This window comes from Microtus ochrogaster, unplaced genomic scaffold (genome assembly GCF_000317375.1).
Source record: "Microtus ochrogaster isolate Prairie Vole_2 unplaced genomic scaffold, MicOch1.0 UNK2, whole genome shotgun sequence".
Taxonomy (NCBI): domain Eukaryota; kingdom Metazoa; phylum Chordata; class Mammalia; order Rodentia; family Cricetidae; genus Microtus; species Microtus ochrogaster.
This window is the reverse complement of record NW_004949100.1, coordinates 24,437,305-24,463,120: the sequence shown is the minus strand read 5'-3', so window position 1 is coordinate 24,463,120 and position 25,816 is coordinate 24,437,305. Positions and strand designations below refer to the sequence as shown.

At 38.1% G+C, this 25,816-nt stretch overlaps 1 protein-coding gene across 1 annotated transcript in view; it reads left to right on the top strand.

Moving 5' to 3' along the window:
* The window catches only part of Sugct (succinyl-CoA:glutarate-CoA transferase), a 663,319-nt gene that overhangs the window by 277,325 nt on the left and 360,178 nt on the right, over window positions 1–25,816 (top strand). The window lies entirely within an intron of this gene.

Genomic DNA, 25,816 nt, shown 5'->3' with positions numbered 1-25,816 from the left:
CATCATCCTATGGCAGGTAAGAAGTGAGGTCTTCAGAGGCCAGGAGGTGGTGGAGGTTCTGAGAAGTCACAGGTAGATACCACAGACCTTATTCACTTAGACCACAAGCCCTGTTTGCTTGTTTGTGGGGCTATAAGGCAGGCAGAGGGACCCAGACACATGCTGACTCACATTGACTGTGCACAGTTAGGCAGCACACAAGCCTACAGAAAGACACAGGCAGGCTGGCAAGGGCAGAACCTCAGACAAAGTCTTGATTGGGATGATATTATTTATAGTATTATTGTTATGATTCAATTTGGTTCTAGCAAAGTAAAGTGAGATCTCAATTAGCCTGGGCCTTTTAGCTAGAAAATTTATTTATGGATAACTTCAAAAAAATTAAAGTAGCTCTCAGGACTTAGAAATACATTTAGCTTTGTAGTCTTTTACTAATGAGGCTATTAATAGGGCCGAGCGTTTTTGAAACCCTTTAAAGTGGCTCTTCAGAGCCCCTGGTCCATTCCCTTTCAAGAGACACTTGTTCCTTAGCGTGGGTGATGAATTTGGAGGCCTGAGCACTTCCTTTGTTGCTCCCTACATTTAGAGCTATCTTTGCTTAGGAATGAAATACTTCAGATTGTCCTTTAGTTGCTGTGCTGGGTTGAGTCTGTCCTAGTTTCTTTTCCAACTGCTGTGATAGAACATTCTGACCAAAAGCAACTTGGAGAGGAAAGGGTTTATTTGGCTTGGAGATTATAGCGTCATTGAAGGAAGCGAAGGCAGGTACTCATGTAGAAACCTGGACCCTCAGAGGAACTCAAGCAGAGACAACAGCAAATGCTGCTTACCCATTACTTGCTTCCAGGTTCACGTTCATTGCCTCTTCTGAACTGCCCAGACCACCTGCCTACAGAGGGCTGGATTCTCCTGTATCAACTCACAGTCAAGAAAATGCCCCCCACACATGTTCTGAGGTCAATCATTGGGAAAACCTCCCAATGGAGGATTCCTCTTCTTGGGTGTGTCAAGTCGACAACCAACGCTAACATCCTACCTCTCACCAACTTTGACACACAGACACATTACTTTAATAACTTTTCCTTTCTTGTTCGTCATCAATATCTTCTTTTAACATCATGATATAAAATGTAGTGCTACTTAAAAAAATCTCACAGTCTATAACAATTGAGATAGCTTAAGCTATTAAACCAGTCTCTTTAAATTATCCAAAGCCTTTTAACTTTGTGCTCCTGTAAAATCAAGAGTTAAATGATTTCTGACTCCAAGGAGGGAAGAACCAAGGTATAGAAACAATCACACTTAAGTGAAAACCAAGTCTAGTAGTGTAGCTCAAATCTTCTAACTCAATGTCTGGCATCTGAGACTCACTCACCATCATTTAGGACCGAAGGGGCTCCTCTTCTCTAGCTCTGACCTCCATAGCACATACAGCTTATCTTATAGGCTCAAGCAGGCTCCACCTCATGCCTGCCACTGCCATTGGCAGGCATAAGGTGGCCTTGGCATTTCCAATGTGATAGGCTCTCCTTGGATACTAAGGCTACACCTTCACCAATGGCCTTGTGACCTCTGCACCAGAATTCCAACCCTGCTGTATGGTGCCAAGGCTCAGCTTCTCTCCATGATTCCTTCAATCCTCCAGCTTTCATAACACCTAAGCCAGTACCATGTGAGACTCTTAACCATTTCCATGTTTAGCTGCCAGCTTGAGATACAGCCTTGGTGTCCCTTGGACCACAGCTTCTGTGTCCTGATCCAGAGGAAATACTTCCTAGATGAGTTTTCCTCTGTTATTATTATGTTATTTTATTAATTATGTCTGATTTTTTAAATCCCAGCTAAATAGCATTGAAGGTTTTACTGCCACAGTATATATGCTCATGAACAGCCTTTGCACCCTCTGAAACCTCACAAACCAAGCTTTCATTGTCCATGTTTCTCTTCATTATAAACTTCTTTTAATTTAAACAATAAATAGCGTACTAACAACATATGAAGGTTCCAAATAGTCAGCCCTATTCCAAAAGAGACAAACATAGGAAATGAACAACTAGGCAGAATCTCTGTAAACAGCTTCAGCTAGGATGTTCAAACTCTTTTTGGGTTTTCCTGTGTTACTTTTATGGGTAAGTTTTTCAATCTTTGCTCCTCCATTTCATACCACTCTTGTGATATCCTTCTCTCTACCTGTACATGACTTTTACAGTCTGAATTATTTCGCAGTTAAACAAGGAGTAGATGCTATACATCAGTCTCCTAGCTGGATGTCATTTGTTTGCTTGGAGGCTTCTTCGTTGACTACCTGGTTTGCTAAAAGAACAAGGCAAAGTGTTAATTGTTTGGAAGGGTCACAAAGAACCTATATTCAGGATCCCACTAATACAGTTCTTCCCTATACATAGTTTGCTGATTTCAGAGGCTCTGACATTCTAAAATTACAGTTTTTTTGAAGTTTCATACTGTTTCAAGAGGGTTGAGGAATTCTGATTCCTTAGTGTAAAAAGGCCTTTCCATCAGACTAGATTTTAATATAGAGTTGATGGAGAAATCACCGAATGCCAGCTGCCTATGGTGGGTGGAGAAGAATGTCATGAAAAACTGTGAGCAGTCAGAAGCCCAAGGCTTTGGGCTTCTGAAACACACACAGGGCTGGGAGGCTGTGGCTGCCTCTTAACTCTAGCGAATTCCACTGCCCCTGAAACCTGGCAGCCATCAACTCTCCTATGCCTACATGCTTTTAATATCCACAGAGAAACTTATTGTTCTTCCCTCTGAAATAGTTTTCTTGGTCTAATACTCCATATGATCACATTTTAAGATCTCCGCTGCCAGCCCCTCTCCTGGCTTCCATTACCATATTATGACGATGTACTTTGTGTGATTTATATACATCCGCAACTTACACATTTAGCTTCTTGTAACCTTCCCCAAGCCTCTCCTACTGCGCTGAATCATAGCGTTGTCAGTTTATCTTGCACGCACTACAGCAGGGCTAATTTGGATAAATGGAGCTGGTGTTTGGTGAGGGTCACATTTGTTTTCTTATGCATTCCTTGGCAGCGCTGCCATTATCAGCTAATAGATGGTCCCTTGTAAAATGTCTATATTTGATGTAGTACATTTTCTAAATGTTGGTTATTTGGAGAGAGATTTAAGGCGATGTTGTTATTATAAAACCAGCCTGGAGGGTGAAATAAAGAAAGCCGGCTCTGGGAATCATCCCTTTGGCTTGCAGAAAGCAATGGGCCACTGCCACTCCAGAGAAGCTCCTGTGACCAGGGCACTTTTCACCCTGCAAGAGAGTCTTTGTGCCTGAGAATCAAAAGATGTCTCTGAGGGAATGGATGTCAGCCACTCTCTCCAGCCCTCTCCATTGTTTTCCAGGACAGCTATAAACTGCTTCTCACTGCCTTTTAGAAGAAAGACTGGGTGGTGGTTGTGGGATATTTATATGTATGTGTGTTTAGGGAGGAGATGATGGTAGTGGGCAGGTGTTCAGTAGTTTGCTTCCCTAGATAAAATATTTAATGCTCTCATTTCGCCATTGGAACTTAGTGTAAAAGTTTCAATTTATAGAATGTTAGAATCCAAAACACTTTGTGAACTGGATAGAACTTGGAACATCAAATTTAACCCTTTCCGTAATGTCCAAAGGTAAATGTATCACATTGAGCCAGAGATCTCAGAAAATCGGGTGGGAGATGCCATGGACCGGCTCTAAAGGCATCCCTTGTAGGTGATAAAGGCCTCCAGACCTCTCCGGACAACTCTTGTTTCATTCTTCTGCACCAAATGGAGAAGCTGAAGACTACCTCAGGTTCCTGACACTCAGGCTTGATTCTCGACTGCCCAGCTCATTCCTCTCCTGTGACATTTCTTGCTTTCCTACTCTAGGCCTGACTCTGTCTTCTTGGGTTTTATTCTTTTAGCTTTGGCTTCGGAGTATGGCCCTTTGCTCTTGCGTGAGCTGATGTTGCTGGCAAGAACAGGCTTCATTTCTGTCTGTGTTGACAGCTGCCATCTCAGCAGAGTCCTGATTAATGTCAGTTGTTTCAGAACATTCACTAGTGATCAGGGCTCCTGGCCCTTGTCACCTTGACAATCCTTCATAGTTTTGTCAGGTTTCTCATGGTTCCTATAGCCACACTGGGTCTACCTTGGTCTTGGTTTCCGGTCTTGTCTTACTATCACACAGTTCATTGGTGAGGCCTGAATTGGAATCTCCTGATGGTCAGTTTCTTTTCCAGAGCAGTCACGGAATGGTTGCACTTTCCCCATTTTTTTTTTCCTATCCATAAACTTTATGTTTAGAATACTCTGACTAGAATAATCCCTTCCTCATCCCCTCTCTGCTTTTTCTCCTTTCCTCCTTCACCCCTCCCCCACTGATTTCACCTTTTCTCCCTTTCCCTGCCTCTATCTCTTACAAATATCCATATAGATATAAAACTTTAATATTATAATTTATAAATTTATATTTTTCTTTCTTAATGGCCCTTTCCCCCCTCTTTTGTGAATTGTTTTTCTTTTCTTATTTGCTAACTTTAGAAAAAGAAAAATCCAGACATTGGAATGTCTGAGTTTATTTAAGTCTCAGTACTCTGTTCAATTTAATGAATGGAAACAAAAAAGGCAAATAAAAATGCTGGCCTGGATCTTTGTGGCTCTGGGATTGACTTTTTTGGTGGCCATTTAGATAAATTGGTTTTGGAAAGTAAGTGCAAGGGATGATTTCAAGCTGTTTTCACACACGTCAACATATAGCAGTATTTCCAAAATAGAAACAAATGAGAACCATCAGAGAGGTTGTTAGAGATGTGATTGTTATTTAATGACTTAACATGCATTACCTACACCAGAAGAGGCTAAAGAGGATAAAGTAACTCTCGGCAAACACTAAAAGTGCAGGTTAGTATTAAAGTGGATATATTTGTTAGACTAAAAAAGGACTAAGATACCAAATATAATATTAAAACACTTCTTAGCATGTTACTAAACCCAAATTCAATATACATTATAAAAAATGTAATGAAGGGATTCCATGCATGTTTATCAACAATAGCCCCAGCAACTCAGATAGCTAGGGATATTACCATTAAGATAGTCCAAACAGCTCAGCCTGCTTTTTTTTTAAATTAAAATAATTTAGTTTTAAGAATAGCCAATTTTTTATGAAGTACTGAAGCTGGCAATCCCATTTATACTATGTATTAATGATCCTAATGCTAAATAAAGCCCAAATGAAGATTTAACATGCAGACGTAGTTTGGATAAGAATTACAGAAAGTGTGGCTGGTTTCAAATAAAGTGATTTGCATATCTGAAAAATCTCAATAGAAACTCCAGAAATTAGCCGAGGAAATGACTCCCAAAAGCTGGTATCCTGATGTCAACTCATGTTAGATAAGAAGTCCATTCCACTCGAAATGAAAAATAGACACTACAATGACTGAAAATAGGTTTCCCTTTTTGTCACTCAAGTATTTAATAGTTAAATAATAATTTGTATCACTAAGTGCATATGAGACATATTGATTCATATCCTATAGGGAGAAAGTAACTGGGAAAAAGTTTCAAGGAGTCTAAGATGTTATTCCTAATGACCTGATCTCTATTCCAGATTTTTACACTTTTATATCATACTGAAATCTTTAGAAAAATCAAGGTAGAGAAATTTATAATGACAAAGGAAAACATATGCTATAAAAAGCATAAAAGTTCACCACAATGTGATGTGATATTTATTTTCTCACTAAAAATAAAGTTTGTTAAGAATTTGTAACTGCGGGAAATGTTATTACTAATTTTTAAAGGCAAACTTACAGGTTACAATCAGCCCTACATGCCTCTATGATCATTCAGTAAACTCTAACCAGAATTATTAAAAATTCTTCTTACCCACATTAAATATGCTTTTTTTCCATGATTGTCCCTAATATTCTACCACTACATTTACATCGCATGCATATACTAAGTAATTGCCAGAGGATTTAAAATACACAGGAAGTTATATACATATTTGTATGCATACAAATACCATTTGCATAGGGGATTTGAGCATTCCAGGCATCTGGTATCATCAGCTTACCATGGGTACTAGAAAGACTATAGGTGGTGAAAATGGAAAGCAAAAACACAAAAGAAAATTCTAAATATTAGCTTGGCTCTTCCTAAATAACATAATATATAGTTTTTGTTTTTACATTTTTATATTTCTGTTTTCTGAATTATTAAAATGACTATGTTAGTAGTCTTTAAATTTATAAAATTAGCAAAAAGCGCGAGGCTACATTGTTTGCATTAAAATAACCCATTAATTTTTTCCATTACCTATATTTGAGGGGCCTCACATGTGCCATGGTGCATCTGTGGAGATGGTTCTGTCTTTTTACTATATTGGTCCCAGGTATTTCATTCAGGCCATCTAGCACCTTGACTTACTGAACTGTATCACTGTTCCATAATAAGTCATTTTTTAAAATATCAAATGACATTATATTAGAAATAGCAAAACTGACAAAAGCAGCATCAAAAACAAACTGGACTCTTTTGGGTTCTGCTCTACCTAGTGAGTATACCAGCAATGCTATTATTCTCAGTTTATGGTTAGGAAGGGAATAATAATAATCATCATCATCATCATCATCATCATCCAGGAAAGATTAAAGAACACAAAGGTCAAAATTTTTGTCAGTAATTCATGTTCTTTGCTTCTACTAACTTCTCTGTTACTCTAGAAAAATAAGTCAAACTTTATAATGTCAAAGTTTTGTTTTCAATTGTAGTTTTCTCACTATATTAAGAATGGCATATACATGTTCATGTATAGCACACACTATAGATGGGAAGGTGAATCTAGCTTGGTAAGAGGCAAAGAAGCCCATCTTTTAGTTTTGTGATACAAAACTTTTCATTCTTCAGTGGGAAAGGAGATATTTTGATTCCACCAACGACTTCTGCCGTTAGGTAGCAGAACCTACTAACCATTTGTGCACGCTTCTTGTGGCTGTTTATAGTATTATTCAATAAAACTTACATACCCACTTTAACAGCAACCACATGAAGCATTTAAAGCAATACTCACAAGCAAAAACTGTATATTTGAGAGCTGTCAATAATTTTGTGCTAGCAGTTACCTTATTTTTACTAAATATATTACTATAACCACACAGCAGCAGCAGCTGAATACTATATTATTCTTTCTAGTAGCCATCACGCTTCACCCTACCAAGAACTTATGAGTTTGAATTGCTCCTTCCAGAAGACAGCAATACACCAGCCTCACTAACGTATCACCAGCACTTCTTGAAGCACTCCTGAAGATAGCGTAGGGGCACTGTGAGCCACAGATGCAATGGCAAGAATAAGACATATTTAACCACTTAGCCAAGAGCAAAAAATAGCTCCCAAGTTGGCTGTCCGGTTTGATTTGTTTCTAAGTGCCAGTGGCGTCCTCTGGGCAAATTCAGAAAAAAAAAAAAATGACTTAAGGAAGTTAGTCTCAAGGCTCGAGTATGAGAGAGTTTTATAATTTGGTGCTTAGGAATCCATGGGTAGCTGCTGGGGCGATCAGGGTCCAAGTTTTATTTGAGCTGAAGTGATTAAACTCAGAGTCCACATCTCACATTTCTCTCCCACCGGTTTGCCTTCAGATACTCACTGTCTTTTTCAGTTACTGGCAAGTTTGGTAGGTGGCCTGGAGAAAATCACACTGGCTTCTTCCCATTCCCTAGGTCCAGCTCCAGTTTAACTCATTAAAATAAGGAGTCTTTAACCAATGCCAGAGCTACTTGTGGCATGCTGAAGAATGTAAAATACTTAAGTTCTTAAAATAATTTAATTAGTCGCTTAATTATCTATACTTAGTTAATTCAAAAGCAGCAGAAGATAACATCCCGTTGTCATGGTTGTGACGATTTATCAGGAGGCTGATGCCAAAGAACAGGAATGAGTGGGGAGGTGGGGCAGGTCATACTCTTGCTTTGATGGGCATGTTGGCATGGCAGTAGCTAAGTTGCAGATGCTGGAAATGGTGTGGAGCACACTTCAGATTCATGGCCTCAGAAAATGGGAACCTGGGACATTTATCCATCAGCCCATCTCCCAGAGGCTCAGGGTTCCCTCTAAAGTATAATCTAGGCCACAAGTAAAGAGCCATAGGGATTTGAAATGAACTTGCAGTGAAATCCAGGTTGACTAAGGACACTGAATGAGGCATCTCCAGCCTCTCCAGCTGTTGGTGTCTGGGGACAAGAGAGGGGGAATAAAGTTGTCTTGGGAAGCTGAAGCTTGAGTAGAACTTGAAATTTCAATAGTTGTTCTGTCCTATTAAGATATTATAGTAGTTAAATTATAGGTATTTTAGATTTTATTCTCTCTATAAATTGGGCATAATAATAATAATTCCAGGCTTTAAAAATGTGGAGGGAATTAAAGGGACGCTATAAAGTGGCTGCCGTACAATAAGCACTTCTGTGCCGTACTGGCAGGGGTCTGGCAGGGTTGCAGCAATGTGGTGGTCGCCCATTTGCTTTGAGCACAAATAATTTTGTTAGTGTCACCCATGTTCTGTGTCATGTTGACTTATATAAAATCTAAGAAATCTTATATAAAACCACAAAACAACATTTCTTTTCTATTTTCTTCTTAAGCCGATTGTTGTTTATTCTCATGTATTTATTATTTGAGGCCTTAAATACATTTTTTATTATTTCATTTAAAATGACGTCAACTCCTTTTAAACAAGATTGCTTTTTCTAGCTGCTTCTGTTTCTTACGATGTTCACCAAAATGGTATCAGCAAGTCTCCATCAAAGTTTTGTGGTAGTAACCAGCTTTGCTACCCAATGAGGGGAACAACTCCCTGGGAATGTATGAACCACCTGAGGGGGCCACGTGTTTATCTGATCCACAAAGGTACCTTGGATGGCCTTGTCAGTAGCTCTGATGAAATTAAGGGGTTCCCCACATATTTCTACATCAAACCCAATTAAAACAATGGAATTGGATTAATATTAGCTGTTTTTAAGGAAGCAGTATTGGTTTCTAATTTTTTTTTTTTTTTTTTTTTTTTTTTTTTTTTTTTTTGGTTTTTCGAGACAGGGTTTCTCTGTGGTTTTGGAGCCTGTCCTGGAACTAGCTCTTGTAGACCAGGCTGGTCTCGAACTCACAGAGATCCACCTGCCTCTGCCTCCCGAGTGCTGGGATTAAAGGCGTGCGCCACCACTGCCCGGCTGGTTACTAATTCTTACTCTTTGCTTTTGTAAACGTGAAAAGGGTTCTTAATAAACTCTCATTCAACAAACATGAATTAAGCTCCTATTCTGTCGAGTATTGTTTTGAGTCTTAGGATGACTTTGCCAAGCACCCATAACAAATAGTGAGTTTGTAGCTGGCTGCTGTTGTGGTTACAGAGCATCAGAGCAGGACGGTGTTCAATTCACGTTCCTTCTCCCGGTTCCACCATGAGTGAAGACAAACAATTCCTGAGTTGATAGATTATCAGTTGTTATAATCTATCAGAGTTACTAGCTGTCCATACACACATTCACCCGCTTCCTCTTTTGCAGTGTGTATCTGTAATGGATTAAAGAATATGGGTCCTAGAGCTTGCACTGTCTGGTTGCTTGTTCTGTTTTTGTATACACGTGACCTGGCAAACCACTCAAATCTCCCTGGGTTTCAGGCTGCTTGTCTATAAAATGGGATGCTAGTAGGATTTATTCCATAAAATTATTGTGAGGATTAAATGTGATATCTACGTAAAGCACTTAAAACAGTGCCTGGCACATAGCCTGTCCCTTAAAAGTGTCCTGGCATAACACCACAGCAGTAAAGAGTCCGGCGAGCTTCCTGCCTCATAGTGCTACCAGCCAGTGGGGATCCCCATGCACTCTGTTAAACCACAGGAAAGCTTTAACCATCTCTCTGTCATGTCTCGCTCACTCTTTCAGAGGATTCAAAATGCACTAAACACAAAGATCTTATAAACATTGCATCTTCAAACTGTTTTAGAAGTTTGTTAATATATATATATTCATATAGTGTTATACATATTATGTGAATTTACTTAAAATTGTTGCATGTGCATGCCTATGATATAAGGTATGTATGGCTATAAGCTTACTGTAAATTAGTCACAGACAGGCCTGTTATATGGCTGCTTCATAGTATATTAAGAATATTAAGAACCCTTTTCACGTTTACAAAAGCAAAGAGTAAGAATTAGTAACCAGCCGGGCGGTGGTGGCGCACGCCTTTAATCCCAGCACTCGGGAGGCAGAGGCAGGCGGATCTCTGTGAGTTCAAGACCAGCCTGGTCTACAAGAGCTAGACCTTTTATTCCTTTTTCCCATTTGAGGCCTTTATTTGTTTGTTTATTTTTGAGACAAAGTTCCCCCTATGTAGCTCTGGTTTGCCTGAAACTCATTATGCAGACCAGACTGGTCTCAAATTCAGATATATCTACTTGCTTCTATTTCCTGAATGGTGGGGTTAAAATTGTGGTAGGTAAAATTTATGGCTATTAAAGACATTTGATTTGTATTTCATTAGACAATAGAGTTTTCACTAAATGGACAAATCTCTTTCTTGTTAGTTATTAATTGATTGTTTTCAAGAATTTTTATTGTTGCTTGTTTGAGGCAAAGTCTCACAGTCATTGAATTTGCACCTTTTAAAGCACAAGTTAGGTTGAATGTGTTTCCTGGTTAAGATTTGTTTTTACCTTATTACGTTGAAAAAATATTTTTTTTCTTGACTGGTAGATAAGGTATAGATTATTTAAATTTTTATAGATGTCATATTGAGCAATTAGCAAACGGATGTGTATCTTATTGAAAAAAGATTTGGTGGGAAGTTTTAGCTGCTGTTTCAGAGAAGTTTGAAGGGCTGTTGTGGGGGCGGGTGTGACACAAAGCTCCTCCCTACTCATCTGGAATCAGGAAGCACACAGGCACAGCTCTTAGAAGAGGATGAGCAGTTGTTGTCTGTCACTTCCAGTATGGTGTCTCACCAGAGTGGATTCTTAGAAAATGATGAAGACATGGCAAGGAGGGCAGAGAAAGAGCAGAACGACTAGGAAGATGATCGCCTCATTTAAGTAAATCCAGGATGGAGAGCTGCTCAGTGGTAGAGGGCTTGCTTCACAAGCACAGAACAAACATGGGTCCCATGCCCAGTACTGTAGGAAAACAAATAAGGAGAAGGGGAAAAAGATTTCATTGCGGGTGAGTTGCTTCTCAGGGATCACCTGTCATGCACTCCCATGGCAAACAATGGGGAGACAAGCCCGATGTTTGTTTCCATGGGTGAGGGGGGTTTCCTAGAGGATTCTTTTCACCTTTAGGACCCAAGGAATCGTGAGTACCATTTCTAGCCTAAGTCTCTCCCCACCATACTCATGCTATTTTATTAAGTGTAGTAAAAAAAAAAAAAAAAGTGTTCTCTTTCCCAAGACTCTTCCTGTGTGAAAAGCACAGATGAGAAAAATGGGCAAATTTGTAAGGCATGGGATTTTTTTTTCATACTTAATTTGAAAATTTCCTTTCTGTAATAATTTCAAATTGAATTCAGCACAGATATATTAAAAACAGGGACCTGGCAAAGGAAAATTAAAACGGGACCATAGTGTGTGTTCTTTAACAATTGCACTGCATCTCCATGCAGTTGAGTTTAGATTACAGCTGAGGTGTTGTAGCTATAGAATCAGTATAGACCAGAAGGCCTTAGTTTGAGAAGTCTAGCAATGGCATCAACAATACCTAATTCTTAAAAACACTTTGTAATAGGCACTTGTGCCCCATTTAACCTTCCACTGTTCTTTGTTTTATGCCATGAACATATTATTTTGTGGTCCTGTAGCTTCTTAATATATTTTGAAACCAAGAAATGTGCTATCTTCAGATATCCAAACTGAGATTTGGTGTTGTGTATGCTGTCACAACTGCTGTGAGTTCATATTTACAGCTGCTGGGCTATTTCTGGAAGACAGTGTTAGTCATTCATAGCCATTAACTGCCTCTGGCTTTTGTGCTTTTTCTGCCACCTCTTCTGTAATGATCGCTGAGCCTTGGTAATAGGGAGTAAAGTATCTATTATATTTAGAACTGAGTAATTTTCAATTTATTTTTTGTTCATTCTATACTTATGAGTCCCTGTATTAGTCACCTTGCTGCAAGTAGAAGCTTTTGTGATGGGGACTGAGAAATATGCTAACTTATAGGTAAAATACTAAGTTATTAGAAGTCAGATTAATAACATGTCCACTTAGCAAAATATTAGTAGTAAGTTTTCCCTATGGCTTATGACCTGTGTAGCCATAGTTTCCTGGCCTGACAATAGTGTGAGATACAGGTTTCATCCTGTGGGACTGAACTTAAATCTAATCAGAAAGGGGTTGGTTACTCCGATGACATTTGTGCCACTATTACACCCATAGGCATATCTCTCCAGGATAATTATTATTGTTTCTTACTAGATTCACAGCAGAGCATAGTTGATGCTCTCCAACAGATTGCAGAGCACCTTCTATCACTATAAAAGCCAGTCAGTAGGGATTAAACTTCTTTCACTACAGATTAATTTCCTCATGTTGTACAATTCAAATATGTGGCGTGTTTAGCAATAGGGTCTTACTGTCAAGTTATAGGAGGCCACCAAGAGCATTGGCAATATCCTGTGCTGATTGAGTATTAATGGAACCTGACTGTCCAACACTCCAAAAAAAGAAACCATTCATGACTGGGCTTTTGTGTTAGTCTCTGGTGTCTAGGAGAGGCATTGCTTCTCTTAGAGAGTAGCTTCATTTTAACTTTAAAAATGTGTATGTGTGTTAGGAGGATTAGAGTAGTAGGTTTCCATGAGATATTTTTGAAAGGTTTTTAGTGTTATTTATTCCTCCTTATATTCACTCCAATGGATATTTTTGAAGCGATTCAAATAATACGGTAGGTAACTTTTTTGACCTATACCCAGGATTGCCAAATTAAAATGATCACAAAATAGTATAACTATTTTTAATTTTAAAAATATAGGTTCATTAAAATGCTAAAGAATATGCATAAACCAAAATTATTTTCACATAATAAAGTTATAGTTGCTTTTGTTTCTTTTTAATTAAACAACTTTTTCCCAGTAACTTTATAATGCTTTATTAGTAGCTCTTAATAAGGGTGTCTCAATTAAACAGGCTTATTTTCTAGCATAGATAGGCAACCTTTTAGGTCACAGAACTGAGACAATGTGCCTCTGTCAACCTTCTGGAGTCAGATTTGCAGAATGCTGCTGGAGTTCATAAGCAGATGTGGCAATGCTAGACAGGCCAGTGATACATGATCCAGACTGCATTTAAATTTCTGTGAAACAGTTCATTTGTGAGCTGTGAGTGATAGTGAGTGTGAATCAGAATTGTTGATTTACTGACAACCAGTGTGAGTCTTAAGACATGCTGGCTACTCAAGCTCTTGTCTCATTGTGTTTAAGAGAAAGTTGCATGGGGAATTTTGTGTAACACTGAAAAAGAAGGCTTGCCTGGGTTCCCTGGATATGTGCTCACTCTGTCTTCTGTGAGCCCTGCACATCAACATGCAGATGATGGGGAGAGCTAGCGAATGCTCAAGGAAAAAAAGATAATTTTAACAATAATTCACTGTAAAATAGAGAGAAAAAGTCCCAAGAGGAAATAAGGTCTAAAGAAATTACAGGAAATATTAAACCCATGATTCTGTTTATGGTAGGAACACTGACCAACACATTCCAGCTGTTTCTCTGTGGGTTATAGAACTGTTACAAGCCTGTTTATAGTTACTGAGCTGGAGAGTCTAGCCTGAATCTTGTAGAACCTCACTGGTTTGGTTTAGGTTTATTCATTTTCTCTAAAGATCATTTCCTGTAGGAATGCAATTCTCTATCAAAATTTTATTTCTAAAATTCCCTTACCATATCTGCCCCTTCCCTGCCAATAGTTCTTTCCCCATAATGCTAGTTTAGTTGTATTTGCTTAATACTAAAATAGCACTTAACTAGTACTACATACTATTCTAAATGTCTCCAGTATGTTCATTTAGTTTCTTAGAATAAATTTATAAACTAGGGGCTATTATCTCTCAAAGCAACACAAAAGCTAGAATCTTAAGCAAAAGAATAATAATTTGTCTATATTAAAAGTAAAATCTTTGGACTGGACACATGTTCAGTGTGTGAATGATTGCTGAACAAGTATGAGGACCAAAGACCAAATCTTTAGCACATTTGTAAAAAACAGGCATGACCAAATGCGCCTGGAATCATACCATTAGGAGCTGTAGAAAGGTAGGTCCTGGGGATCACAGGTCAGCCCAATCTATTTGAAACAATGGGCTTAAAATTCAGTAACAGATTCTGTCTGAAGGCAATAGATGGAGAGTGATAAAGACATACAATGTCCTCCTCTGACCTTTTATATTTGTACACACACACACACACACACACACACACACACACACACACACACACACAGAGACATACCATGCATACACACTCATAACCATCCACACTCCTATATTCCCCCGCACCACAACACAATTTAAAAATATTTTCTATCGGGCTGGAGAGATGGGTCAGTGGTTAAGAGCATTGACTGCTCTTCCAAAGGTCCTGAGTTCAATTCCCAGCAACCACATGGTGGCTCACAACCATCTGTAATGAGGTCTGGTACCCTCTTCTGGCCTGCAGGCATATACACAGACAGAATATTGTACTCAAAATAAATAAATAAATAAATAAAAAATAAATAAATAAATAATTTTCTATCTGAAAAGTTAAGTAAGAAAAAAAACTGTAGTCTAGAAGTAAATTGGAAAGCATATATTTGGCAAAGGGTCTTTGCTTTGATTATTCAACAGTTCTAATAAGTCCATAATATATAAAGAAAAAGAAATAAAACAATATCTAGCATCTTGTAGCCATTAGGACACAATATTGATTTCCCTTTATATGGGGAATGCAGCTTACACAGCTATAAGGTATCACTCCATCTCAGACTGACAGAACTTTAACTCTGATAGTAACAAAACCAGTAAGAACATGGGCTGTGGTAGAAATAGCAATGGACATGAAATCCTTTAGGAAGCTGTTTGGCTAAAGAGAAGAGAGTGAAAGTTGTCTGTGACTAATTGTATATGCCCTAGAGAAGGAAACATGTGTTACAAAGAAATAGGTAATTTATACAGAAAAACTATGAATAACGGAAACACTCTGTAGAGAAGGGATCATTAGTATGAAAAAAATGAACAGTGTTAGTATTCAGGAGAATGAGCAGAATTATTGTGAATTCCAGGTACTCTGCACTAGTGAGACCTTCTCTCACAAACAAACATACCAACAGTGTCAGCTACTCTTCTATTGCTGTGGTAAAACATTATGAGCAAGACGACTTATAAAAGGATGCTTTTTTTTTTTAGTAATTTTTTTTATTGAGAAAAAAAATTTCCACCTCCTCCCAGCCTCCCACTCCTCCCACCCTCCCCCCCTCCTCTCCCCCTCCCTCTCGAGTCGGAAGAGCAGTCAGGGTTCCCTGCCCTGTGGAAAGTCCAAAGTCCTCCCCCCTCCATCCTGGTCCAGGAAGGTGAACATCCAAACTGGCTAAGCCCCCACAAAGCCAGAACAAGAAGTAGGAAAGAACCTTCATCTGGCGATGGATGGAGATAGAGACAGAGACCCACACTGGAACACTGGACTGAGCTCCCAAAGTTCCAATGAGGAACAGAAGGAGGGAGAGGATGAGCAAGGAAGTCGGGACCAAGAGGGGTGCACCCACCCACGGAGACAGTGGGGCTGATCTATTGGGAGCTCACCAAGGCCAGCTGGATTGGTGACTAAAAGGATGCTTTTATGTGGCCTATGGTTCCAAAAAGATAGAAGTCTTCTATGGCTCGGGAGCTTGATAGTTAGCATCAAGCATGGTGGCTGATAAGTTACATTTTGAACTCTGAGAAGAAGGCAAAGAGAGCAAAGTGGGAATGGTGTGAATCTTTAACCTCTCAAAGCCTACCTCCAGGGATATCCTCCTCCAATAAGACCATATCTCCCAAATCTCTCCAAACAGTGTCACCAATGAGGAGTAAGTACTCAAATGCCTGAAACTCCTGGGGCTCCATCTCATTCAAACCCCAGCATTCTACTTCCTAGCCTCCATAGTCTTGGGGCCCTCTCATAATGTAAAATATTCAGCTGTATTCAAAGTATTCAAATGCTTGAGACTACTGAGACATCATCTCATTCAAACCACAACATTATACTTTCTAGTTCCCATAGGATTATGGCCATCTCATAATGTAAAATACATTTAGTCTAACTTTGCAACTCTCTATAGTCATTCACAATCTTAGCCTTGTTTAAAATACAGAGACTAAAGTCACTTCTGAGAATCTAGGCAATCTCTTAATTGTAAACTCTATAAATTAAAAAAAAACCAATTACTCCCAATAGTATGATTGATAATGTACATTACCACTCCAAAATCAAGGAATGGGACGTAGTAAGGAAATACTGTACCAAAACAATACCAAAAGCCAGCATGGCAAATGCCAAACCATCTAGTTCCATGCCCAATGTCTGAGACCAAGTATTCAGATACCAGATACTATGGGTACATCATGTTCAAAACACACCACCAACCTAAAAATCATTGTAGTATATTTAAACAAGAAATGTTCACTGTATAAAATAAATGAACCACATATCCATGTTTGACAAACTGGATAGACAAATTAACTTCACAAATAAGAAGAGAAATTGTAGTACAAACACAAAACATGTTACTTAGGAGTTCAATGAAAAATGCTTATTTATTATAAATACAGTAAGATGAAGAGATACACAGATGTATTAAAATACTTTGCTTAATTAGAGAGATGCACAAACATAATATAAAACTATATTGAATAGAGAGGTGAACAGACATAATATAAACACTTTATTGTGAACATAAAGATAAAATATGTGATGTAAATAATATAGCATAGAGATCGAAAGACATAATCAAAATATTATACCACACATGCAGATATGCCCAGATGTAGAAAAATTTTATAGCATAAATACAGAGATACACAAATGTAATATCTGTAGCATCAATAGAGAGGCATATAAATATAATACAAATATTATGACATCATAAAGAGTAGGGAGACACTCTTCCTAAGTGGGTCTGAAGTCCAGTTAAACAACTGTTGATTATCATTAATGTATGTGTATCACTACTGCACCTTTAGGGATATCTTGCCATGCTGAGCATTGTTGTGGTTCATAGTAATCATAACTTGGTACAACTATTAATTACATCTCTTCCTTGATATTTGCATAGCAACTTTTGGTATTATGAAAGACCGTTCTGAAGGAAAAAGCTTTTGGGTCAGATCTAACTTGACTCTTTCAGGTCTGAAGTTCTATGGTATCTTCTGCAATAGATACTTATCTTCAACTTCTAGGAGGCAATTAGGGGCAACAGAAATACTTTATATTGTCTTGGGAGCTTTGGGCTCTCTTGGCAACAATTAATGGGATGATTCTCATATCTGATACTTGAGATTTTGTTAGTGTATGGCTCTTAAGGGGGCATTGTTAGCCTGAGGCATAATTTCATTTAACTGTATACATTTGTATATACATCCATTTATATGTATTAAAGTTGATTTTAGGTAAATATAAATTTATATGATTACTTATGACTTCTTAAATATCCTTAGTGTTATTTATTCCTCCCACCCTTTCCTTCTCTGCCAGTCCTCCTCTCTAATTAAAAGACTTCCATTTTCTCATTTATACCTTTATATCACCTCTATCCTGGTGTTTCCTTCAGCCCCGCGGTCACTCTTTACTGTCCTGGTTCTGTCATTTTTCTGGGTTATATTTTCACATCTTAAGATTTGTAGCTAGAACCTGCAGATGAGAGAGAACAGGTAGCTTTTTTTCTAGGTCTAGGTTTACTTGCTCAATATGATCATCTCTATTGCTTCCTTTCACCTGAAAATGCCATAACTTTATTTTTCCTATAGAGCTCAATAGTATTCCGTTGTGTATACGTGCCACATATTCATTATCCATTCATTAGTTGAAGGGCATTTAGAGTTGTTTCTATTCTGTAATATGTTGAGTCTTATTCAGAAAACCCTTTTCTACACCTATAACCTATAGGCTACTGCCTATGTTTTCTATCTGTTAAAGAAGTTTAGGTTTCACATTGAGGCTTTTGATCCATTTGGAGTTAATGTTTATGCAAGGTGGTAGATACTTATTTTATTTTTCTATATGTGAAGATACTGTTTTGTTCATGATGCTATCCTTTCTTCAGTGAATGTTTTTGAAATATTTGTTAAATATCAGATAGCAATGGCTACATGTTCATGTGTTTGTCTTCTGTTTTAGTCTGCTGGTCTACATGTCTGTTTTTGTGACAGTAACATATTGTTCTTTTTTTTTTTTTTGAGACAGGGTTTCTCTGTGGCTTTGGAGCCTGTCCTGGAACTCGCTCTGTAGACTAGGCTGGTCTCGAACTCACAGAGATCCACCTGCCTCTGCCTCCTAAGTGCTGGGATTAAAGGCGTGCACCACCATCGCCCGGCCATATTGTTCTTATTCCTATGGCTCTGTAATGTATCTTGAAATCTGAAGTAATAATCCCTTCAGCATTTTCTTTTCTTTTGCTCAGGCTTTATGGGACCTTCTGTGGTTCTAAAACAAGATTTAGGATGATGTTGTCTTTGGGTTTCTTATATATAGCTTTTATTATGTTAAGGTATGTTCACTTTGGTTTTTCTGTGCTTAGGACTTTTATCATGAACACATGTTGGCTTTTGTCAAAGGCATTTTATTAATCTATTGAGATGATCAATATGTGATTGATCAAGATGATGTGATTGTTGTCTTAAGTCCAATTATATGATTTATTATATTGATTGACCTACTATCACTGTATCTCTGGGATAAAGGCAACTTGATCATGGTGGATGGTCTCTTTCATATATATCAGGTATTTTACCAAATATTTTTATGTCTGTGGGATATAAGTCTTCAGTTTTCTTTTTCTGCTATCTTCACTTCAATATTAAAGCAATACTGGCTTCAATGAAGTAGTTTTGAAGTTCTCTCTCTCTCTCTCTCTCTCTCTCTGTCTCTCTCTCTCTGTCTCTCTCTCTCTGTCTCTCTCTCTGTCTTTGTTTCTCTCTGTGAATTAGCTATATAGCTCCTTGAAAGTCTGGACGCATTCTGGTATGAATCCTTCTGGTCATTGCGTGTGTTTTCAAAGCTTTTTATTACTGTTTTAACCTCGCTATTTTTATTGGTCTGTTTAGGTTTTGATCTCCCTAAGGTTTACATTTGATGGTTTGGATGAATCTAGAAACCTGACCACTTCTTTAAGATTTTCAACATAATGGAGTGCAGGTTTTAAAAGTATTTCATTATAATACTCTGAGTTTCTTTGGTGCTTGTTGTAACATATCCCTCCTCCCTTTTGAGTCTGTTAATTTGGGCCATATCTGTTTTTCTTTTTAGTAGATGGGCTGAGGGTTTGTGGATTTTGTTTATCTTCCCAAACAACAGTCGTATTGAATTCTTTAATTCTTAGTATCATTTTCTGTGTTTCTCTTTCATTATTTTTGCTCTGATTTTTATTATATTTTGCCATCTACTCGATTTAGGTTTGTTTGATTCTTGTTTTTCCAAATTCTTGAGTTACATCATTAAGTCATTTATTTGTGCTCTTTCTGATTTTTTAATGTAGGCACTTAATGCTATAAATTTCTTTCATAGGAATGCTTTTAATGTGTTCGGATGTTCTGTTGTATTGTGTTTTCATTTTCATTTAGTTCCAAGATTCTTTTGCTTCTGTTGTGATTTCTTCTCTCATTCATTTGTCATTCAGTAATAAGCTGTTTAATCTTTATGAGTTTGTGTACTTAGTAAAGATTTATTTGCTTTTGATTGTAAGTTTTATTGCATTTGTTGTTTTTTCTTTTTTTGTTTTCCACAATGTGGTATACTTTAGAGAAGCCTCCATGGGCTGCTGAGTAGAATGTACATTCTTTGTGATTTGAGTAGAATATTCTATAGATAAATGTCAGGTCTATTTGATATATGATAACATTTAGTTCTAATGGTTCTGTGTTTATTTTTTGTCTAGATGACCTATCTATTGAAGAAAGTGCAGTGCTGAATTCACTTACTATTAATAAGTATAGTATTAATTTGTGTCTTTAATTCCAGAAGTTTACTTTATATGTAATTGAGTACTGCAAAACTTGACATATATGCGTTTAAGTTTGTAAGGTATTTTGATTAATCATTCTCTTGATTAAATGAAATGTCCTTCTTTTTCTATTTTGATGAATTTTGGTTTGAAAACCTTTTTTTTAAAATATTGGGATGACATGCTTGTTTCAAGTTCCTATTTGCCTGAAGTACTTTCCCACCATCTCTTCACTCTAAGGCTGTGCATGTTTAAACTTCTGCTTTCTTGTAGACAACAGAAAGGTAGGTTTTGCTTCTTAGTCCAGTAAGATAGCGTTTGTCTTTTGTTTGAGTGTTGAGTGCATTAATATTTAAAACTTCTATCGAAAGTATATCTTGATTTATAGTTATTTTATTGTCTTTCTCTTCTTTCTGCTATTTGTGTTCTTAGTTGTTCTTTGTGTTTCAATAATTTTAACATCACTTGTTTTCCTTCTACAATCTCATGGCTATGCTTATTCATCTCTTCAATCTGAAGTATCACTTCTGGAGGGCTTGCTTGGATAAGCATTTTTTTTTTTTTTAGCCTGTCTGCAGTATGAACATTTTTTTTTCCTTTCTCATTATGGTAGATAATTTTGGGGTTCATTAATCTAGCTTGGCGCCTATGTTCTTTAAGAACTATAAGAACATTGCTCCAGACTCTTCAGGCTTTAAAACTCCCATTGAGAAATCAGCTGTTATTCTGCTGGGTTTTCCTTTGTATGTTGCTTATGTTCTTTTCTCTTGCAGCTTTCAATACCCTTTCTTTTTTTATGTATATTTCTTGTTTTAACTATGGTTTCCTTCTGTTTGGTGTTCTGTGTGCTTCTTGTATCTGTATGGGGTGCCTTTCCTTAATTTGGGGAAATTTTATTCTATAAGTTTCTTGTAGTCTTTTTATGAACCTGGGATCCTTCTCTTTCATCTGTGCTTATACTTTGAAGATGTGGTCTTTTTAATGATACCCCACACACATTTACTGAACATTTCTTTTCTGTGTTTATTTTTTAAAATTTTATAATCATTGATTTTGTGTGGTATAAAATCTCTATTTCATCTTTGACCCCTGGTATTCTATCTTCTGCTTGACCCAGTCTACTGGTAAGCCTCTCCCTGTCCAGAGTTTTTTAAACTGGAATAATGAGTTTTTCATTTCCATTTTCATTTCAGCTTAAGTTTTCATCAATATTTTTTGCATTGAATTTGATTTTATAATTCAAGATTATCTTTGGTATTTCATTTAGTTTAAACTTTTGTTTTCTTGGGCATTCCTCAAGCATAAAGAGAACTTTGTTCTCTTTAAGTTAATCATTTGAATGTATTGAGTTATCATATTGTGTCTTCTTTAAAGTCCTTGAATTATTTCATGAAATTTTTTGTTTTTTACTTTAATTTTTTTGTGTCCTGGGATTGATATAGATTATTCTCATTGGAGAACATTTCTACAGAATGGTAGACTTTGGGGGAGGTGTACTATCTTGTCTTTTCATATTGTATTTTTTTAAATGTGATCTGGGAATGTGGACTTATTTTGTTATTAGTATGTCTCATATGAGTTTCTTGAGTGCCTTGGGATAGAACAACATTCATGATATATCAGTAAGGCCTGAGTTTGGAAAATCATTAGAGCAGTCGTGGTTCCAGAGAGTTAAAATAGAACCTCACACAGATGTGTAATCACAGGTAGGTCTGGACACTGGGAGGGGATTGTGAACTTAGTTCAACACAGTAGACTAAACCTTAGCATATGTTGTATCTGGATGTTTGATGAGATAGGGTAAGCTAAGGTCAGGAGGGCTGATCAGCCTGGGCTGCTTTACAAGGAATGGGATTAGGGTGAGCCTGGAACCTGGAGAAAAGTGCAGACAAGACTGATCAGACAGAGCTTGCAAAGACAATGTGCAATTGTTACTAAATCTGGAGATTGGTGTCGAGTGAAAGTAAATAAGGGTTCGGGGCATTTACTGGTTTGTAGCTAGGCACAGAATGTGGAATTCAGGCAAGTTGGAAGTTGGATGTTGTGTTGACAACTGGATTGGAAGAGGAGGGGAATGAGAGCACAGCTTGGCCCTCCTGGTTCTTATACCACATGCACTTTCTACATGGGTGTTGGTAGGAAGCAAAGCTAGGATGTTATGAATTGTCAAGGGACGGAAGGAATTTGAGAGTATTGTCTGATGTAGATGATAATGTTTGCAAGAATAGGAACATTGGAATGGAGGAAGAAGAGAGAATGTAGGTCAGCTTCTCTGGGTTTAGGCTCCTCTGAGTTGCTACAGGGTCCTTGGTAGGAAGCAGGCTGGGGTCTGCCAAAGGAGAGGAGACAGTCTAGAGGAGGGGACTCTAAGACTAATGGTAGCAGGACTGGGGAGACCTGAATGGAGGAGAAAGGAGGAGCACCTTTTCTATGTCATTTTGTTACCCTCTTTTAGCTTCCATATCATCATGTTCATTTATTTTTTCTAATATACTATCAAATAATTTAGTACATATTGATGAAATGTTTTCTGTGTAAGAAAAGAGTAACACAGGACTGATGAAATAGCTAAGCACATTGTCCTGTAAGTCTGACAACCTAAGTTCTGCTCTTGTAGCACAAGACTGATGACCTAAGCTTGAACCCTGCAACTCACTTAAAGGTAAAAGGAAAGAAGGAGCTCAACAAAGTTTTCCTCAGACTTCCACAAATACGCATCCTACTCAGTAATAATAGTAATAATAATAACTATAACAAACATAAGGGCCTTAATTTTATATATGTCACAGACTGTTCTTTTTTCTTTTAAAAACCTTCTGTATACTATGCTTTTATTGCATTTTTCCCCTTCCTCAAATACTCCCAGATAATCCTCTCCCCTGTTCACCAAACTTCATGGCCCCAATCTGTCTCTCAAACTGCAAGAATAACAACTTCAAAAACAAACAAAAGAGGATGATTGTGAAGTCAAATTTGTCCTGGACAACTGCTCATCCACCGAAGAAAACTCTTCTTTTCCTTCTCCCAGCAGGTGTCAATTCAAGTAGTTCCTTGGTTGTGGCGGGAATCTGTGCCCATCTTCCCTACTTCATGCTGACTTTTTCATGCTGGATTTTGTCTGACTTTAACTTGTATATATCTTATGCAGGCATATGACTCCAAATGACACGTTGCTATACCCATAGAGCAGTGTGTCACTCAACCCTCATCAGTGAAGCTTCTTCTTGCAGTCAGTGGGAATTAGCACAGAGACCCACAATTGGACAGAGAGAGATTTTAGAAAACTCAGCATTAAACTGGATATCTTTACCAAACCCCTTCCCTCGACTCTAAGGGATCTATGCAGAAGAGACAGCAACAAAAAGTTTACGAGTCAGAGATGGTGCCCAAATGTTCCAGGGAAAGAGTTTTCCAGGTACAACGGGGCTGATGCTCTTATCAATTCACAGAGACTTTGCCCTCTGTTAAGAAGAACTAGGAAGAAGTGGAAAGACTGTCTTTGAGTTCCTTAAGAATCCTTTCAGCCAGCAAGGGAAGAGGCCACATTTCTTTGACTTCACATTGTCATTAAACATTTTGAAGCCAGCAGGCTGTGGGTAGAGGCGCACAGGCCTCATCTAGCTCTGCAGTCACACGGGCTCCACACACTGTCATGACTTCTAAGGTCTGGGTAGAGACATGCAGGCCTCGTCCAACTGGGACTCAACACAAGGTCAGCATGCACACTCCCATTGCTTGTCAGAGCTGAGGCTTTGACCTCGCACTTAGCTCTTGAGATGAGATGAAAAGGGACCTTTCAACTCTTTGGCCTCTCCACAGCAGTGTTTGTTGGTACCTCTTTAAATTGTTTCTAAGTGTCCTAGTTGTTGGCCTGGTAAAAGCCTGATTTATTGTTTCCTGCTCAGCTTGACTCTCTGACTCCTCCTTCCCTATGGTGGAGCTGCAAGCCTAATGAGGACCAAGCGAGATTCCTGAGTCTAGTCATCACTGAATCCCTAGAGGCCTCAGGACAAAGATGTTTTATAGGAGAAGGCATAAAGGAATGGCAACAAACAACAACAAAAAGTAAATATAAAAATGTATTTTAAAAATTTCAGAAACTTAAGCTTTTGTGACTACAAGCTATCTGACAGATAAGCAGTAATAGACTGACTACTATAGGAATTAGTAACATTTCAATGTTGATCTGCAATTGTGGGAGATTTTATTGTTATGTTTATTTTTATTGTGAGTGGAATTGGTGCCAAATAAATGTCATTTGTTGGTTACTTATCATATCCTTCTGTAAGTAATTTACAGTTTTTATACTTTTTGTAAACCACGGACAGTTTGGGATGCAGAAAGGGTAAGCAGGCTGACCCAGGAATTCAGACTTGGGTGATGTTAGGATTAAAAGTCAGTCTTGTCTCAGTTACTGACAAGCGATGTTGCTATCATCCAGATATGTCAGCGCTCTGCTGGGAGGTAAGCCTTGGTGCAGAACGCCGACTAGAATTTGTTCCGTGATAACACCTCCATGTTTTAATCTTCAAAATGCAAGCTAATGAATCAGTTCAGACTTGTTGCTGAAGAAACAGACATTTTGAAGCTCCAGGGTTGATAATCAAACAGCTAGAAAGATGGCAGGAGTGATCAGGTCCAGGCAATTGATTCAACAAAGTTCCTCCATTTTCCCTTGCAATTCTGGGAACGTATAGTAATTCCACTGTTGATAGCTTACAATGGAGGCAGTTTGGCTACAGTTTGAATTTTCATTAATTTTCACACTACAAATTTGGCACAGAAAACAAAAACAAAACAAAACAAAACAAAAAAAATTGCCTGAGAGCTCTGAGACTTTCAAATCACACCCACAGAACTAGGAGGAAGCATTTCACTAGCATAGGTGATGGCCCTGACAGCAGGACCACTTACGTCCCATTCTATAGATACTTTTCTCTAAATTCTCACAGTAAAGGAAGCCAAGGTAGCATGTTTTTGTCACCATTAATTTGAAAGATTACCACATAGGAGAAAAGGTCATGTCACCAACTGAGTTCTTTAAACCCTAGTGTCCTCAACAGTAAGGACTCTAATACTCATTATGATGGTGTGAGGGCTAGGAATAATAGAGGCAGATCATGTCTTCTGGTGCCTGGTGCACAAGCATGCATGCGGTGCTGAGAGGCTGCTCTACAGCTGTCTCATCAAGTCTCTGAGAGTCTCAGCTGCCTGCCTCTTACTGCGCTGTGCTGCTAGGAACCCAGCAGAATTACAGCTAATGCATGGCTTTGGATCTAGGATAGAATTTCTGCTTTGCTGTAGAATTTTTATGTGTATTCGAAAGGTTTTTTTCTTCCTTAGTTCCTTTACTTCCTTATGCTCTTCTGTCTTTCCATCCTTGCCATGAATGCAAAGATCTTGGGTTTGCTTGTCAACTATATTCTTAATTCTGAGGCTATGGTAGCCAACCAGGAAGTGTGCCTTTCCTAACAGGTTGTGGGCCTGGGGAGAAGATAGTTACATAGATTTGATTGAAGATAGTAAGCTCTCTCTCTCTCTCTCTCTCTCTCTCTCTCTCTCTCTCTCTCCTTCTTTCCTTCACCC